This window comes from Citrus clementina, unplaced genomic scaffold (assembly GCF_000493195.1).
Source record: "Citrus clementina cultivar Clemenules unplaced genomic scaffold, Citrus_clementina_v1.0 scaffold_2, whole genome shotgun sequence".
NCBI lineage: Eukaryota > Viridiplantae > Streptophyta > Magnoliopsida > Sapindales > Rutaceae > Citrus > Citrus x clementina.
The window spans coordinates 20,156,796-20,165,931 of NW_006262688.1; positions in this window are offsets into that span (position 1 = coordinate 20,156,796).

Sequence of the window (9,136 nt, forward strand, 5' to 3'; positions counted from 1 at the left end):
CCTTCGCGCCACATAGCCACAGGTTTTAAGCGATTGTGATTTTATTTCTCTTCCACACGTGGCTCCTCCCTCATCCCAATGCTTGGGCCCGCTCATAATTTCCAGAGCCTGCTAATATTCAATACAACTACAAATCAATTGGGCCTTTGAAGAAAAGCGCTGTAATCTAAGAGTGATACTATTAGCACCCTCAAAAATCCCTTGTAAAGCCCTTTCATAGAGTTCAATTTTATTCCTGTTTAAAATAACATAAAAGGACGTCAATGAGCTCTTGGCAAACCCTGTGCTCCGAGTCCCACTTTAAATCTTTATAGATCCTTAACTATATCATGATTCATGCATATAGCTTGATATTAACAACTTATTTTATTTTGAATGGACCTCAACAAAAGTCAAATTAAAACGAAAATAAAAAACTTGAATTAAAATTTAGAAGAGCAAACAAATAATTAGATGAAAAAAATGCAAACCCATTATTTCTTCTTTCTTTCATTTTTCTTCTCATTATTTATGTTACATGTTATATTATTGTTAAAACTAAATAAAAAATAATTATTAGATTCCTTACAATCAAATTCAACATGTTGAGATATTATGATAAGCTGGTTGTGTCAGCTAAGCTGGTTTTACAAGCTTGATTCAGCTGCTAACTACATTGAAGAATGTTGATCAAATGATGATGATTTGTGTGTACAAATTGTGAGAATTTGAGTACCTAGCTTATAATATCTGATGTAGCTTAGAGTATATAGTATAAATGAATGACAACTGGCAATTCGTAATTGGTTAAAATGATTCAGTTAGTTCAGATTTTGTTATTATATCAAAGTTAGTTACAACTGGAGTGTATATAAATAGAGCTGTACCAATCAGTTTGCATGCTTGATTCTTATTCAATAAAATTTCCAGATTAATTTGGATTCTTCTTATTCATTTTCTCTCCTTCCAAATAGACTAACAATTCTAATATGGTATCAAAGCATGCAAATATGAGTGATCTAAACAATAAGCTTTGTCCTCAATCTCTATAAACTTCATTCAACTTGTAAAACTCGATCGATTGAATTATCTCGTGTGGAAAGCTCAAGTTTGTGCTTCAATTATAGCTAATGGACTTGAAGGTCTCATTACTAGTGAAAGTGTTTGTCCCAATCGTTATCTTACTTAAACAGAAGGAGGTTCTACCAGGTCTGCAGCTTAAAGTTCACAGAGGCAGTAGAATTTAGAATATATCTCCTAGATGAAAATAAATAAGCTTTTATTGAGTTGGATGCTCTCATCAATGGTGGATAATGTATTGATTATGGTGATCCATTGTGAATCTTCATTTGAGTAGTGGGAGATGCTTGCTCAGATCTTCATGTCACAGTTAAAGGCAATGTACATCCTCTGAAGATGCAGATCTAGTCTATTAAGAAGGATCTCTATTTGTTGGTGATTACTTTAACAAAATGAAAAAGATAGTTGATAGTTTGACCATTGGTGGTAAGCACTTCTTTCTAATGAACTGATCATGCATTTACTTACTAGACTAGATGATAGCTATGAGTCTCTTAGGACAAATATACTCAATAGGCTTGAAAAAGAACAACTCATTGTTGAAAAAGTATATTCAATGATGCTTAGTCATGAAAATAAACTTGAGATGAGTAAAGGAAAATTTAGCATGAAATCTTGCATGATATATCTGCTAATTTTGCTAACAAAGGATATAATTTTAATAAAAATGGCTATTGAAATTGAAGGACACTAATTCTGGAAATGTTGGAGGATATGATGGTAATAATAACCCTTATGGTGTTGATTTTATTATGGAAAAGAACTCATCTGTCAAATATGCTTCATTCTTAAGCATGGATCATATAAATGTAGAAACATGTTCAATCAAGGCCTTGTTCCTAGAAACAGAGCCTTTGGTGGATTTAGGGCTAAAAGAGGTCAAAATTATAGAGCATTTGGTTTATGGTCAGACTAATTTTGTTAGAAGTTTTGGTTATCTAATGCTGTTGGTTTAGGATCTGTGTTTCCTACATAGAGTGGACTATTATTTCATAGCTATGTGGCATATCAGGCTCCAAATTTTATTCATCCTCAGGATGTTCTAGAGTTTCAAGGAGTTAATGGCAACTATAGTAGTGGTGTTTTTCATGGACTTGAAGCTACTAATATGTTTGCAAGGAATGTCAATGTTCCTAACAACATTTCTGCACCATTAGCAAATTATAATATTGTTGATGATTCAACACGGTATCTTGACTCTGGTGCAACTAATCATGTAACTTAGGATACAAGTATATTCATTTCTTGCTTAGCTTATATTGGTACTGAAAAGTTACGTATGGGAAATGGCATCGGGCTGTCTATTCATAGTATTGGCTATGCTATTATTCAAACTCTATTTGCGTCATTTTGTTTATCAGCATAACATATTACATGTCCTTACTATTATAAAAAATCTTCTTAGTGTTTCAAAACTACTTCTGACAACAATGCTTTTATTGAATTCTATGACATTGTTTGTTTTGTCAAGGCCAAGAATACATGAATCATATTGCTTAAAGGGATTGTTAGAGGAGGATTGTATCAGGTTAATAATCTAATTTCAGTTTGTGATGATTAAAAGTTTCATGCTTCTATGTCAAATTTGTTTAAACCAATTTCAGTTTCAAAAATAGATTTAGTGTCCATGAGTTTATTGTCTATGTTTACTCAATTTAATTCATCTAGAAAATTGTCTTAGTCTCCAAAGTTTGTAAACAACTTGGAATTCAATAAAACGACCTCTATGACTTTTGTTGCTTCAAATAACAAATCAGTCGATTATAATTTACTACCTAAAAGAATCGGACATCCCACTGTGCATGCACTAAAACATATCATGAGATGTTAGGTTCTATCTTAGTATTGATCAAGTTGTTCCACTTGAGTTTTGAGATGCTTGTCAATTTGGAAAGTGTCATATGCAGTACTTTCCTTCTATAGAAACTTCAACCACACAACTTCTTGAACTTCTCCATGCTGATCTTTGAGGTCAAGCTCTAATTCTATCTTCTCAAGGCTATTATTACTATTTGTTTATCTTAAATGATTATAAAAGGTTTACATAGATCTTTCCTCTCATGGTTAAATCACACACCTTGTTAGTATTCATGAATTTAAAAAATATGATTGAAAATAATCTTAACAAAAAAAATAATAATAAAGTGTCTACAAACAGATTGGAGTGGTGAGTTTAGGTCATTTACATTTTATCTCCCAAAACAAGAGATTTATTTCAGGTATCCATGTCCTTATATACATCACTAAAATGGGAAAATAGAAAGAAAATATAGGCATATAGTTGAAACTGAGATAACCCTCTTCGATGAGGCTTATCTTCCTTTGAAGTTTTAGTGGAATGCCTTTCACACTGCCATATATCTCATTAATAGACTTCCCACACCTGTCTTAGATGATAAGTCTTCTTTTAAGATGTTTTTTTATAAGATCCCTAATTATATGACAATGAGGGTGTTTGATTGGTCTTGTTATACATACGTTAGACCTTATAATCATCACAAACTTGCATTTAGAAGTGAAAGATGCATATTTCTTGGCCACAACTCACTCTACAAGGGTTATCAACGTCTTTATTCTTTAGGAAAAGTCTACATTAATAAGTATGTAATTTTTTATGAAACATTTGCTTCCTTTTAAGTCTGGTGTTGATTATTTCTCATCTTTAAATTCTTGGTCATCATTATATTCGTGTCCTATCAGTTCTTCTTTTACTTTCTCTTTCACATAGCCTGCAGTTCAACTTGATGATTCTCTATCTCAATCTTTAGCAGCATTTGATTCACCTTTACCCTCACCCCATTTACCTTCTCCAGAACCAAATACACATATTCAGACACTTAATCAATCATTTCCAGTCCATTATCTATCTCCACTTGCTCCACTTATTATAAGTCATCCTATGATAACTAGATCCAAAGCAAGTATCTTCAAACCCAAAAGAGCTTATATAATAACTTGTTCACTTAAACCAACTAAGTCTTATTCAATTTCAAACATTGTTGGACAATCACACCTGGACTCTGGCTCAACCTACATAAAATGTTGAAGTTGTAGGAAGCAAATAGGTTTTCAGAGTCAAATACAACTTTGATGACAGTGTTTCTAGGTATAAGGCTAGACTAATAGCCAAATGGTTCCATTAAACTCAAGGAATTGACTATAATGAGACCTTTAATCTAGTGGTTAAGGCATCCACTGTCAAAGTCGTTCTAAGCCTAACTATTATGAATGAATGTTCCCTAAGGCAAATTGACATTAACAATGCTTTTGTTAATGATTTTCTGATAGAAGAAGTTTATATGTGTCAGCCCAAAGGCTCTATGGATCAATCTAAGCCTAATCACGTATACAAGCTTCAGAAGGCATTGTATGACCTTTAATAGGCTCCTAGAGCTTGGTTTGACAAACTTAAGCAAGTCTTGAAATTTCAATGGGGTTTTCAAAACTCCAAGTTAGATATTTCTTTCTTTTTTAAGAGGGTTAAAGGTCAATTCTTGCTTATTCTTGTGTATGTAGATGACATCATTGTGATAGGCTCCGGTTTTTATTTGACACAGCAGTTTATCTTTGAACTTCAATCCACTTTTGCTCTCGGACCTTGGAGAGCTGAACTACTTAGGATTTAAGTTACTAAAAACAAGTCTGGTCTCCATCTATCACAAACCAAATGCATAGTTGATTTTCTTCATAAGGTCAACATGCAAGATCATACTCCTTGTTCAACTCTTGTGGTGGTAGGTATTCCTCTCACTAAAACTGATAGCAAAACTTTTGATGATGTTACTCTATGTAGAAGCATTATTAGTGCTTTGCAACATGCAACTTTAACAAGGTTAGAGATAATTTTCCTAGTAAATAAATTGAGTCAGTTCTTAGCTGCTCCAACCATCAATTATTGGCAGGCATGTTAAAAAATCCTCAAATATTTGAAAGGTACTTCACATATAGGCTTACATTTCCACAATCATGATATGTTGCATATTGATTGCTTTAATGATGCAGATTAGGCAAGTGAAAGAGATGATAGAAAATCTATAACTGGATATTCTGTTTTCTTTAGTCCTAATATGGTTTCATGGTGTTTTAAGAAGCAAACAGTGGTCTCTAGGTTTAGTACTGAGTCAGAGTATAGGGCCCTAGCAACGGCTGCCTCCTAGGTTATATGGATCAAATCCTTACTCATTAAACTAGGTATTTCCCTTAATTACAACCCTTATTATCTAGTGTGACAATCAGACAATCATAATGCAGATGTTTTATCCAGCAATCCCAAGTTTCATTCTTGTACCAAACATATTGCACTTGATGTTCATTTTCTAAGGGAAAAAATTACTAATCAGAGTTTTCAGGTGTGCTACGTTCCTAGCTCTGACAATACATCTGACATTCTAACATTTTGAGCTTGTGAGGAGATGTTGGGCTGTTATGACAAGCTGGTTGTGCCAACTAAACTAGTTTTACAAGCTTGATTCAGTTCCTGATTATACTGAAGCATGCTGACCAAATGATGATGATTTGTGTGTTTACGAGTTGTGAGAATTAGAGTAACTAGTTTATAGTATATGATATAGCTTAGAGGATATAGTATAACTGAATGATAGCTAGCAATTTATAATTGGTTAGAAGGATTCAGCTTGTCTAAATTCTATTAGTATACCAAAGTTAGTTGCAATTGTGAGTGTATATAAATAGAGCTGTACCAATCAATTTGCATGCTAGATTCTTATTCAATAAAATTTCTAGATTCTTCTTATTCATATTTTCTTTTCATTTTTCTCTTCATTTTCTATCATTCCAAACAGACTAACAATTCTAATACAACATAAGAATGGAACAATAATAATACAATATTTTTAAAGTAATATTATTAAGCATAAGTCTATTTGGTCATGTTTGATTCTTTTCAAGTCTTAAAATTATTTATTCAACTTCAACAAAGTTACGTTTTTTTCTTTTTCCCTAAGAAAATGTTAGTTCTCAAGAAGGTGTAATATATATATATATATATTACGCTTCCATATTTCAATGCTATTTTAGGGTTTGTTCGGTATTGTTTTTGAATTGGTATTTTCTGAAAATAAAAATAAGAATAGTGTTTTGCAATTGATATATTTTGAATTTAAGTATGCTTCTGGTATCTTTGGTTATATCCAATATTTTAAAAATGAAAAAAGTAATATATGTTTGGTAGACTCAATTCAGTAGGATAAAAAATAGTAAAAGATATATATTCGTGATACAATTCAAAAAATAGTTTTACCAAACATTTAAGTCATACTATAGTTAAAAAATAATTGTTTAACTAATACACATACATACATACCATAAATAATTTAGTATTAGCATTAATGAAAAAGGTTTTACATTGTCATTGCTTTTACACTATAAATTAAGATATACATTACAATACATATAATTCAAATAAAAATAATTATAAAAAATTAAATCATAGACATCATGCATTACATGTATAATTATGCTATATGGAGGTTGTAATTCTATCACTCATGGCATTTATCTCTAGAGCACTTACTAGACATAAATCAATACTAATAAGTGACATACGAGTATCTCCTTTTGTAGATCCATATCTTGTTACTAAAAGTTGAAAAAAATAATATATATCAAATTTTAATCAAATTAAAGAAACTGCTTTTGGAGTTAATCAAATTCAACATAGCATGAAAGTCATTTCAACAACGTGTCATAGATTAAATGTTGAATACATCAAAATTAAATTTAGAACATTCTATTACAAATTGACCAATTCCAACTAATCTTTTGCTGAAATGTTTTTGACTCATTCTTTCACAGCAAAACAAAAATCTAACAAATAGAGGTGGAGCATTAACCACAGTAGTGGAGACAAAGCAAAGATAGAGTGGCAGCAACAACAGAGACAGAGCAGCAACAGCAACAAAGACGGACCAGTTGCAGTAGTAGAGACAGACTAGTAACAATAGTAGAGACGAATGAATAGCAGGGAAGAGAATATGTATAACATGAGCCGATTTTACCCATGGAAAGAGAGAGCTGTGATAGTGAATTGTTGTTGAAAGACATGTGTAACAGCTATAAAGAAAGAGAGAGAGAAAGCTATGAGTTTAAATCACAATAAAGAGATAAGATTTTAGGAGATAGAAGAAAGATTGTTTGGATTTTGTTTTGTGATTTATTTTAGAGTCTAGTTTGGAATTCACTAAGAACGTGTTAAACACATTCTCGATTTTATAACTATAAAAGAGAATATGTATATTTATTTATGAACGTGTTAAGCACATGTTGCCGTTTCCTGTCCTCTCTCTCTTCAGTTTCCTGCATGCGTGAATTCAGTCATGGGCCCACAATTAATTTAAAAAATAAATTTAACATGGCGCGTGAGCCAATATCTGCATTTAACAATCAATTTTTTTAATTTTTTTCTGCATTTAACAGTCAGTTTCTTGTCCTCTCTCTCTCTCTTTGCATCTCTCGTATGTCTTTTAATTGTGCATTTAACGTGAGCAAATATCTGCATTTAACAATAAATTTCCTGTCTTCATTCTCTCTGCATCTTGCATCTCTTTTAGCTGTTTATCACACAACCAATATCTGCATTTCCAACCCTACGTTTGCTCGATTTTAGCAACAACAAAAAAAAGCGTCCATAAGGAAAAATGAAAAAAATTTGGTGCATTTCAAAGCCAAAAATTATCACAAATACAATATTTCCCAAATCAACTTATCACATAGAAATTATCACAAATCACGTTATTAATTTTTTTTTTTTACAGAATTATCATTATTCCTATCACAAAAAATATATTTTTAATTATTTGACAAAAAATGATACAAATTATTGATTATGTACGAATGAGAGATAGAGAGAGTTAAACGAGACTTTAACGATGATTCAAACAGAGGGGACGTTTGTTCGTTTCCGGTTGTTCTGCGGGTGGCAGCTCCATTGTAGATCGATCGTTAGCAGGTGTTGGGGACGAGTTCTGTTACCGCCTACAGCATTGGATGGTGATAGGGATGAGTGGAGAAAGGAACACGTGAAGAATAAAGGGGACAAAGTAAGGAATGCGTGAAGAACGGAGGGGACGAAGTTTTGAAAACGAGAACAAGTGGAGGGGATTAAACAAATCTGGAGAACGAGTGGCTGGGGAGGGGGGAGAATAAGTGGATAATGTTTCAAAAGAGGAAAATGATAAACGAAGATATTTGAGCTGCTTTTTTCCATTTTTATTCTTTATTTTATTATTTATTATCGGTCCCACAAATAAAAAAATTGGACTAAGGGAACGTGTGAAACGACAGCCCACGCTACTGTTTCTGTCGTCCTTTAGTCTTGCATTCGTTCGTTAATCATTTTCCTATTTTTCCTATTTATTCTAAAGAGTACGTCAGCAAGAGAGAGAAAAATATAGAGATTTTTGTTCAACTATGGAATGACAAATAGAAACAGTGAGTGATTAATGATGGTAAGCAAATGATTTAAACAGTGATCGGTTGCTTCTGAACAAAAAGAAAGAGGTGAGATGCAAATGAAGGGCATTTTTGGAATCAAAATATGACGGCTTAAAGATAATATTATTTGTTTAGTTGTTTAGTAGAGTATTTGAAGTGAAGGGGGTAATAAGGACAGTTGATGGGTGCTAATAATTCTACTCATAAACTAAATAGTGGCTCAGTTACATGTTAAAACGATAGCATATATGTAAGTTTTATTTTGGGCCAACTCGAGTATTGTTGATAAAGTTCATATTTTTTTAATCTAAAATCTAAAAAGACCAAAATTTGATTGAAATCTAAATAGATATCTAAATATGCATGAACAATATTTTTTTTCTTTTTTTTGCTTTTTATATCTCTAAGACTTCGCCAAATTGATTTATCTAATATGCATAAATGTTTGCTTACATACATGGAAAAGATTTTCTTCAAAATATGTCTTTGAAGGTAAATTTAGTTCATTCTTGATTCATATACTTAGGATGTGATATTTGTATATTTAGATAGGGTCTCGTTAAATTTTCAATTACAAATATAAAAAAAGGAAGTGGGGTAAGTCCAAATCAATTTTTTTTAAAAT